The 11,308-nt window shown below is 33.5% G+C and overlaps 1 long non-coding RNA gene across 1 annotated transcript; it reads right to left on the bottom strand.

Annotated features, from left to right (window-relative positions):
- Positions 1 to 1,382: 1,382 nt before the first annotated feature.
- On the bottom strand, positions 1,383 to 9,757 carry LOC138337618 (uncharacterized). Its single transcript, XR_011210958.1, has 2 exons — positions 9,644 to 9,757; positions 1,383 to 1,640 (listed from the first exon to the last, which is right to left on the bottom strand). It is a non-coding gene; the product is annotated as an uncharacterized lncRNA (long non-coding RNA).
- Positions 9,758 to 11,308: the final 1,551 nt, after the last annotated feature.

The following is an 11,308-nucleotide window of genomic DNA, read 5'->3' as shown; positions in this document are numbered from 1 at the left end:
GCAAAAGTTCGGAGGTCTGGTTCTACGCACATCATTCTGTGTGAACCCGGTCTAATCGTATGCATTTTGAGACACATTAATCATTACTTAGCATATCCATTTTTAGGTTTGTTACATTAAGTAAATAAAGCATGTTTAAAGAATAAGTACTTACCTAGAGTAGTTAAGGGTTGTCTAGGTAAGGTCTGAAGGGGGCATAGGAATTGGCCACATCGTATATTACTTAGATAAGTCTTAAGAATGACTATAACTAAATTACATGGTTGATTATGTAGACATGATATATGTTTTACGTAGCCTTAAGAATTATTTAGATACTCAGGAAGAGGTCAATCATGGACGTTATTTTTGTAATTTATTTAAGTAAGTCTTTTAATAGTCTTTGGAAGGAGAATGTCATATTATCAATGTACCGATGTATTAAGTGTCAATGATTCTATCTTGGTTAGTCTATAGGATATCTTAAGTGTATGTTTAAGGGATCGTATGGGTTGTCGCTTTAAAACTCACTCAAGTGAGACATAGAATTACCTTTGGTAGGAGCATCTTATGTTCATATGATTAATGTATTTGTAAATATGTGTATCTCATTATAGGTGGTCTAAATGATCATTTAGGTGTTACTATAGAGGTTGTATGTGTGGTCGCTCTTGTCCTTACTTAAGTGAGTCTTAGGATAGCTTTTAGTGAAGAGATTACATGCTAGAAGGTGTGTGAAGGCAAGTTAAGATGTTTCACTGTAACAGTGAAGAAGTTCATTTTATAGTGAAGTAGGTCACAGTAATATTTTCCTAAAAATATGACTAATTTCTTAAATCATCCCTTATGTATTTCTAAAGTGCTAAATGTTGTTCTTATTGTTCTAGTATGATGTTTTAATCATATATCATGAAAATCATTTTATTTGGTAAAGGTCCCTTTCTCATGGTTTTTGCATGACTTCCATACTTAGTTCATCTAATGTGCTAACCCTTTTTTCCATTTTTGAATGAAGTGTAGGGAATTGTATGTCTTGATATGCCATGGACGATGGATAGGTTTCTAAGGGTTGAAGATGAACTATTGGTGAGTCATTATAAATTCGAGGACAATATCCACATGTTCCTTTATGTCTTAGTCTTTATTTTATGTCATGTATGGGATTAGACCCATGTGTTGTATACTCCAAAGTTTAGATGGTTCAATGAGATGTTGTAAATATTTATCGGTTTAAATGAAACTTGTCACATCCCAAGACTACAATCTAGAAGTTAGTGTACAATCTCAGATTGTAACCGGCCTACTTGACCTCTCGGAGGTCTTAAGAAATCCCTTTCATATCATTCATCGCATAAACATAGTGAAAAGTAGTGCAGAAATAAGACTTTTCACAAAACATAACATAGTCTTTAAAATCTCTTTCATATAAAGCAATAGGAAATAGTAAGTCTCAATCTCATCATCTTATGACACAAGGATACTTGGGACACGGCCCAAACTTCAAAATACGAATATTGAAATACTTAGTCTATTACAATACTTCGAATGGAAAATATAAAAGACATATATGCCCTCAAGTCAAATGAGGACATAATTTAATTTCTCTTGAACAATGCCACGGTCCAAGTCTTCATTTCTCAAAGCTCCTCACCTACCAAGAACTATATAAATAGATAAAATCATGGAGTTAGTACAACCACATATACTAAGTATGACATTATGCATAAAAATCATGAAAACAGACTTTTATTGGAAATATGCATCTTTTCATTTAAAAATCACATTAAAATCATAAGAACTATATTTAACAACTTGGAAACACATCAGATAACATTTAAACCAAAAATCATATTTTAGAGATCACTTTACAGTGAACTCATTCACAGTCACAGTTTTCACTGTAAAATGAAGATGCTTATTCTTTATTTAAGACACCCTTTCGAATGTAACCTTATGACTTAAAGCTATCCTTAGATTCACTTAAGTCACACAAAGAGAGACCGCACATACACCCTCACTAGATGTGCCTAAACAACCCTTAAGATTACTTATAATGAGTCACATACACACTTCAAGACATCAAACATATCAATATATAGACAATATAACATTTCATCATCAAAGGCTATCAAAAAGACTTATTTAATTAAATCAAGAAGACAACGTACATGATTGACATCTTCAAGACTACCTAAATAATCTATAAGACTTCTTATGTTTGGATCGTGTCCATATAATCAACAACTTCCCTAATTATAGTCATTCTTAGGACTCATCCAGGTAAGTCACGAAGTGACCATTCATTCCCTCTTCACACCTTATGTAGACAACCCTTAACTACTCTAGATAGGTACTTTTTCCCTTTACATACTTCATAACGTAAGTCATTAGTTCATTAGTTAATACAGAATAATAGATCACACAAAGGAGATTCAAGTAATGTTCTTGGACAAGATATAGGGACTCTAGCTGACACCTTCATAGCCTATTGTGCAATGTCTAGATAGCGTCCCATACCACCACCTAAACTTCATAGAACTTGTCTAGTACTAGTAAGTATCCCACATGATGAGAATAGGCAATAACCTAGATAAGAAATCCAGAGTTCTAACCTACTATGATGAGGGTGTTCTACTTGCTAAGGGTAGAACAAGAACACATCCATGTAGGCACATGGTTAAGGAGTATGAAGGAATTTTATGTACTCTAGTCTCATTCTCAAGTATATGTATATTATTTTCTAGTCTCTTTCTAAGTAGACCAACTTCCCATTACATAATCACTTCGTGATATCCTTTGTTCTCATAGAGTAATTAATATTAATGGATCACAAGAAGAGGGTTCCTTATCTAGTTCATAGCTCAATCACATTCACCCCTACCTTCCAATGGAGTCTAAGATATTTCATTATGACTTCACTGAGGATTAATATGATGCCTTTCAAGCCAATTAACCTTAAGTCCACCATATCTTTCATTCATACATGACAAAGTTCACTAAGCCTACCTAGTGAAGACATATCCTAATCTCATAACATTCATTTATATATCAAGTAAGGGACACAAGTCTACCAAACAAGACACTATATTCTTTCACTTTATCATATATATCATATCATTCATTTAAGCACATATGAATGACCCTTATCTTCTTAATGTGATCCTATACATTACAATACCATTATCAATATAACCATCACAACTCATATAGTCATGTAGGAACAATCATGTATGAACATCTAAGACTACACATAGAAGCACATGGTTATAGTCTAATCTGATAACCTACGTAACATCAATAGATCACATCTACTTTCACATTTCTTAATAAGTAGATAGATATCATCATACTTCACATAATCAATTACACAAAAAGTCACATTACTTCCAGTAGTGACGACAAAGCCATAATCATCATATTGCATAAAGTAATGCCGACAAGGCCACGTCAATTCACATAACATCGCTACCATAAGTTGACCATACCAATCAAAACATAATTTAAGTATAAATAACATAAAAATAAGAGAAATAGGGAAGCATACCCCCTGAACATCCTCAACATCTCAACTTCATTCTTATTCATTGAACATCGAACGTCTTAGTCATTCCTTGACATTGGACTTCCAATGTACCTAATACTTTTAGCTACTGACTATAGACCATGTAATAAACTTTTTTAAGACCTTATACCATCAATACCAAAATGTTATACTCTAGTTCACCTATGTCTTTTTCGGGGTCTTACAATCTCCCCAACTTGGACATTATTCGTCCTTGAATGACACTTGTACAATGAATATGCTTATTCTTCACATAAGACACCCTTTATCATGTAATATTCTAACTTAAAGCTATCGTAAGATTAACTTAAGTCACACAAAGAGAGACCACCGATACGCCCTCTCAAGATGTGACTTAAGCCAAACAAAGAGAGACCGCCCATACACCCTCAATAGATGTGCCTAAACGACCCTTAAGATTACTTATAATAAGTCACATAAACACTTCAAGACATCAAAAATATCAACATATAGACAATATGAAATTTCCTCATCAAAGTCTATCAAAAGACTTACTTGAGTAGATGAAGAAAAAATTTTCATGATTGACCTCTTAAAGACTACCTAATTAATCTTTAAGACTTCCTAAGTTCGGATCATGTCCACATAATCAACACTTCTCTAATTAGAGTAATTCTTAAGACTCATCTAGGTAAGATACTAAGTGACCATTCCTATGCCCCCTTCACAACTTAACTAAATAACCTTTAACTACTCTAGACAGCTACTTATTCCTTCTACATACTTCATAACATAAGTCATTTGTTAATTAGTTCATAAAGACTCATAAATCACATAAAGGGCATTCAAGTAATTGTTTTGGACAAGACATAGGAACTCTAACTAACACCTTCATAACCGATTGTGCAATGTCTATATAGCGTCCCAAACCACCACCTAAACTTCATAGAACTTCTCTAGTACTAGTAAGTATACCACATGATGAGAATAAGCAATAACCTACATAGACCATGATATCTAGACATGGAATCTAGAGTTCTAACCTACTCCGATGAGGGTTTTATACTTGCCAAGGGTAGAAATAGGACACATCACATGTAGGCACATGGTTAAGGAGTATTAAGGGATTTTATGTACCCTAGTCTAATTCTCAAGTAGAGGTACATTGTACTCTAGTCTCATTCTCAAGTGGAGCTACCTCCCATTACATAATCACTCGGTACTAGCCTTGGTTCTCATAGAGTAAATGGCCTTAAAGGATCACATGAATAGGGTTCCATATCTAGTTCATAACCTTATCACCTTCAACCTACCAAAGAAGTCCACTAGGTTTACCTTCCAATGGGAGTAAGATATCTCATTATGAAATTCCTAAGGATTAATATGTTGTTGTTCTAGACCATTAACCTTAAGTCCACCATTTCTTTACATGAAGAATACCATTACGGCTCTCGACATCAACATTCATAACATAATGTTTACCACATACATGGCATTCTTAAAATTCTCTAATGTTTCACTACTTTTAATTCATACATGACAAGGGTGCACTAAGCCTACCTAGTCAAGACAAATCCTAATCTTATAACATTATTAATTCATATATCAAGTAAAGGGACGAAATTCTACCAAACAAGACTACATATTTTAGCTTTATCACATATAGCATATCATTCTTTTAAGCACATAGGAGTGACCCTTATATTCTAAATTTAATCATATACATTACTATACCATTATCAATATAATCATCAAACTCCTATAGTGAAGTAGGAACAATCATGTAGCAACCTCTAAGACTACACATATAAGCATATGGTATACATAGTCTAACATGATCACCTATATAACATCCATAGATCACATATAATTTCACATTGTTTAACAAGTAGATAGAAATCATCATACTTCACATAATCAATCAGATAATTTGACAAAAATATGTGTTATGGATCATACTTTGATATTATTGAATTAATGTGTAGATTGTTATAGGCTTTTGTTTCACGTATAGATTATGATTGGATGGTTTATAGGATGTTTAAATTTGATTAATTAAGTATTGGATATTCTTAGATATATAGAATATTAAGCTTATTGAATTGATATTGACTTAATGTTTATGCATTGTATCTCTGATGTATAGGTTGTCTTAGATTGATAAATCTATATTGAATTGACCTTGATTCATTGAGTATTATGGTTATTTAATTGAATTGATATTCATGGCAATGGGTAAGGGCTTGTTGGTATTGAATTGGATGACTTATCTTTGGATTGAAGTGGTGAGATGGAATGGGTTGTATGCTGCCCTAACTCTCTTAATATTATGCATAGATTTTGTATTATCATGATTAATTTGTATGGTCCACTTGTTGAAGCGGTGCTATGTTAATTGTTTTGATCATCAGAAACAACCAGATTTCCGACCTCTTGCATTGCATTACCATAAAGTAAAGAAAAAAGAATGAAAAAAAAGAGATTGCACTTGTGACTCGGGATGAACCTTTTATCGGTGGACGAAAGGAATAGTGGTGTATACCTTTAGAGAATCAAGGAAAAAGCACATTCATTCGGACGACGAATTCTTACGTGGTCCAAGGAAATCAAAGGTCCGCTCTTTCTCTTTTTTTTCTTATGAATCTTCTTTGGAGTGAAAACTCTCCCTAATAAAGACTCAACTCACTATCTATTTGTACTTCCTTTATCGTGGGGTTTCGAGCAAGGAAAACAAGGAGGGACATTGTGTGTGAAGACAAGAAAACCACTATTTCCTTGGTCTTTATTTTGATCTCATATGAAGCTCAGGGTGGGTAAACCATACCATTAACCTTAGAGCCCCGCCTAGGTGTTTGTGGAGATCCATTTACATAATTTCTTTGAAAAGCTCCCGACTTTATTTCCCACTTCATGGGAGAACCCGGAAAAGTAGTAGCTTAGGAGGATGACCTTCTATCCAGATAACTATAGAATTAAGCAATTCATTATAATCTAAACATAATCTAATCATCAAATCATCAAGATCACAAGACCCACATTATAGGTCAATTTGAGAAATTAGGAGGATCATGGGTTCTTTATAAAATTTGATACAAATTCATCACAAAATAAGTACCCAAACGTATATTCATCAATAGAACGGTTTTGAAATAAGTCCGAGAATGAACGCATGGCTAGTTTGAAAGATAGGACTTTTGACTTAGAATCATGGTTCAAAAAAGCCTTGAACAAACTCCATAGATTAATGGTTATCTAGAAATAAAGTATTACCATACCTTCTACATTAGAAATCCAATGAAAATCTTAGAAGAAAGCTCCAAGAATCCACCCATATAGCTTTTTCTTGAGATTGGTCTTCAATAGACGTTTTGAGTTTTTTTTTAAGAGGAGAGAGTTTTAGGGTTTTTGAATTATTAATGAGTGTCGGGGTTATATATTTGGAAAGGGGTAAAATAAGTCCTAAAAACAATTTTTAAACGTCTCCCAAAGTTACCAAAACAGACACATAATTATTGGGACTTTTAGACATGTAAAAATTTACCTTAAAACAACGAAACCAAATCTAGGAAGTGGTTTCGCGTCGGGGAGGAAGCCTCTTATTCTGCCGCAAATAATTTTTGAGGAAGTTAGGCTCTTGTTGGGCGAGTTTCTGACCGGCACACTCAGTGAAAGGATCCTGATGTGGGGCTGTTCTTTAATCTTGCTACTGCACGCTCCCTTGGGCAGCCGTCTTGTTAAACATTTGGGTTCTCCTTGGGGCCCTTGTTTTGGTACTCGGGGAGTCATACCCAAACATTTTGACCCTTAACATATCTATTAATATTACAGGTTCACCTATAATGTTTTTGTACTTTAAAAAACAAATATAACCAAGGTAACTTTACAAGGACTCACTAGCACGTCAAAAGACTATCTTTAAAACGTTCTGGACGTTTGACCTCCAAACCTCTTCAAATCAACTATTCAAGCTGCTAAGCATTTTATTATCATGTTATTAACTCTAATTCTCTTCCTTCTCTCTACTTTTGCTCTCCCCAAAGAAGACTCCGAGGAAGACAAAAGTCAAAGTGCATTAGGACTGAAAGAACATCACTTTCTCTCCATCAATCTTCAAGTATTTTCAACTATGAAAACACTATACCTTTGTCACTCCTTTCCCCATAGGGTTCTTTCAAAATTTACTTCCAAAAGATGAATTGAACATGGGTTTCTTTCTAATCTGAAATTGATGTTTCAAATAGTATTGTTCTCGATTGCTTTTAATTAGTCTGGATATATTATGATGAATTATTGGTGAATTACGGTATTTTTTGATGTTAGATCTAATTCGATGGAAGCGATCATGAAATGACCCTATTTCCCTAACCCTAAGTGATGTATTGATGAGTGATGATTATATTGACTTAGTTCTTGTGTAAATTACTATTATATGATGTTGTTAAGACTATTAATGAAGGAATATGGTTGGTTAATGATAAAACTTTAGAAGAAGGCTTGTGAACTTGAATTGGTAAGGCTTATGATCATGAATCGTTACTTCCATTGTGATCACTTATGCATGATGATGATGTTCATTTGAATAGTTGATTACGATTAGATTATATAAGTGATTGTATGATGAATGTAATTGAAATTTATTGACTATATGGATTGTGAGATCGTAATAAAGATGTAATAATATAAGATTAGTTATGAATTACATATGTGCCTTATTATGATTGATGATGATAATGTGTTGATCTCACATATAAGGGTTGTATTGAAAGGATATTCTTATCTAATTCCTAATGAGCTAATTATTATGATATACAAAGGGTTTAGTATCCTATGACTTCTACTAAGTTATGATGATTAAGAAAGTCTTAAAGACGTTTCAAAAAGGGACTTATTTTAGCACCGAGTGAACTAGTGGTGAGGAGTATCACTTCCCATGTAGGGAATGTAGATTCAGTATTGTACTCATGAAATATATATTACAATGCCAATTACATGAAGAGGGTCTCTAGCATGGGTGTGAAGTGCACCACACTAATGAATTAGAGGCTATGTGATGCTTGGGAATTCTCTCGTATTGTTAATCATGAGAGACGTTCCTTATGAGTGGTAAAACTATGTGTCCCCTTTTCTACTTATCATTTTCTTGTCGATATAGGATATGACTACAAGACGTGCAGTGGCAAGGAGAGTGGAGGACCAATTGATTGTCCCTGGGTCATTGTTCTAGGATTTTTTGACCCTTTGTATGTCAGGTACGCATAGGAACTCTCGATACTGAATTTAACCTTCAAAAAATCCCCCTATAGATCACTACAAGACATTACAACAAACTAGTTCAACTTCAACTAATTTTCGAACATCTATCATGTTCTTGGACGTTGGACCTCAAAACTCATCCAAAGTGTATATATTGCCTAAGAACACCATGATAAACTACTTTATCACTTTAAAACTTCATGACATAAGTGTTAGGCTCTAGTTAGACGTAGATCATTTTAAGGAATGCTAAAGTTTGGTGGGCTATTCATATACTTCACATAATATCAATTCACATAAAACGTTCTATTAGAATCAAGGGTAAATCCTTCAACTTCCTTCACATGGAAATCATCATATAAATAAATGTTGCATCAAATGCCTTCAAAGGTCATGATCAGAGCACATAAACATGTACAAGTATGCAAGCATCGCCACCATTAGTGGACCATACTAATCAACCCAATTCAATATACATTCTACTCTAATTAGAAGAAATAGGTCAACTTACAAAAACTCCAAACCAATGATCCTCATTGATCAATTCCCAATAATTCATATTCCATAGACTTTATGGAATATAGAATTAAGCAATTCATTATAATCTAAACATAACTACTCATCATATCATCAAGATCCAAATACCCACATTATAGGCTAATTTGAGAAATTAGGAGAATTGTGGGTTCTTCATAAAATTATATAGAAAGTCATAATAAAATAAGTATCTAAACGTATATTAATCAATAGAATGCTTTTGAAAGAAATTTGAGAAAGAACCCATGGCTAGTTTGAAAAATAAGATTTTTGACTTAGAATCATGTTTCGAAAAAGCATTGAAACGACTCCATAGATGAATGGTTATGTAGAGATGATGTATGAACATACCTTCTAAATTAGAAATACCACACGAAAATCTTAGAATAAATCTCCAAGAATCCACCCTCATAACTTGTTCTTGAGTTTGGTCTTCAATAGAGGTCTTGGGTTTTTTTTAAGAGGAGAGAGTTTTGGGTTTTTTTATTTGTTAATGGGTGTCGGAGTTTTGGCTTTGAAAAAGGGTATAATCGGTACTAAAAACTGTTTATAAACGTCTCCCAAAGTTACCAAAACAACCCAATACTTATTGGGACTTTTAGACATGTAAAATTAACTTTAGAACGACGAAACCAAATTGAGGAAGTGGCTGCGCGTTTCTGTGGAAGCCTCTTATACTGCCCCCAAATAATTTTTGAGGCAGTTAGCCTCGTTTTAGGTGTGTGTCTCCAAGGCACACTCAGTGGCAGGAGCGCGACGCGGGGCTGGTCCTCAATTCGCTGCTTCACGTTGCCTTGGGCAACCTCCTTGTCCAACGTTTGGGTCCTCCTTGAGGCAATTGTTGTGGTCCTCGGGGAGTCGAATTCAAAAATTTTGACCCTCACTATGTATACTAATATAATAGAGTCACCTATAATATTTTTGGACTTCAAACAACACATAAAACCAAGGTAAACGTACAATGACTCACTAGCACGTCTAAAAACCATCTTTCAAACGTCTTAGACGTTTGACCTCCAAACCTCTTCAAATCAATTATTCAAGATGCAAGGTAGTTTATGAACATGTTATTTAACTTTTTAGGAACATGTGAGGCTCTATCTACCTTAGTTTATTTTTAGCATGTAACATTAAGTGAGTTTGATTAATTTATTAGTATAATAGTTAGTTAATAAAGGTTTATGGGGGTCTAAATAACTTAATTAAGGACCTACATAAACAACTAATACTAATTAAATAAACCCAACACTTTAAATTCCAAAAACTCGAATTCTCTTTCTTCTCTCTACTTTCTCTCTCCCCAAAGAAGACTTCATAGAAGACAAAGGTCAAAGGGCATTAGGGTTGAAAGAACTTCACTTTCTATCCATTAATCTTCAAGGATTTTAAAGGTATGAAAACTTTTTAACATTGGGACTCCTTTCCTAAAAGGGTTCTTTCAAAATTTATTTCCAAAAGATGAATTTAATATGGATTTCTTTCTATTCTGAAATTGATTCTTTAAATAATATTGTTCTCGATTGATATTAATTATTATAAAAATATATTATGATTAATTATTGGTGAATTAGGGTATTTCTTGACCCTCACTATGTATACTAATATTATGATTAATTATATCCAAAAGTGTTGATTATGATTAGATTATGTAAGTGATGATATGATGAATGTAATTGAAATGTCTTGACTATATGGATTGTGAGATTATGATTAATATGTAATGATATAATATTTGTTATGAATTATACATCTACTTTATTATGACATCATGATGATAATCTGTTAATCTCACATATGAGTGTTGTATAGAAAGGATATTCACATTCAATTCCTAACAATCTAATGATTATGATATTTAAAAGGTTTAGTCTCGTATGACTTATACTATGTTATGATGATTAATAAAGGCTTAAAGACGTTTCAAAAAGGGACTCTATTTAGCACCGAGTGAACTAGTTGAGGAGTGTCCCTTCCCATGTAGGGAACGTAGGTTCACTATTGTACTCATGAGATAGA

This window comes from Solanum lycopersicum, chromosome 8 (assembly GCF_036512215.1).
Source record: "Solanum lycopersicum chromosome 8, SLM_r2.1".
NCBI classification, from domain to species: Eukaryota; Viridiplantae; Streptophyta; class Magnoliopsida; order Solanales; family Solanaceae; genus Solanum; species Solanum lycopersicum.
The sequence above is the reverse complement of the archived record's forward strand: the minus strand, read 5'-3'. Positions and strand labels throughout refer to the sequence as shown.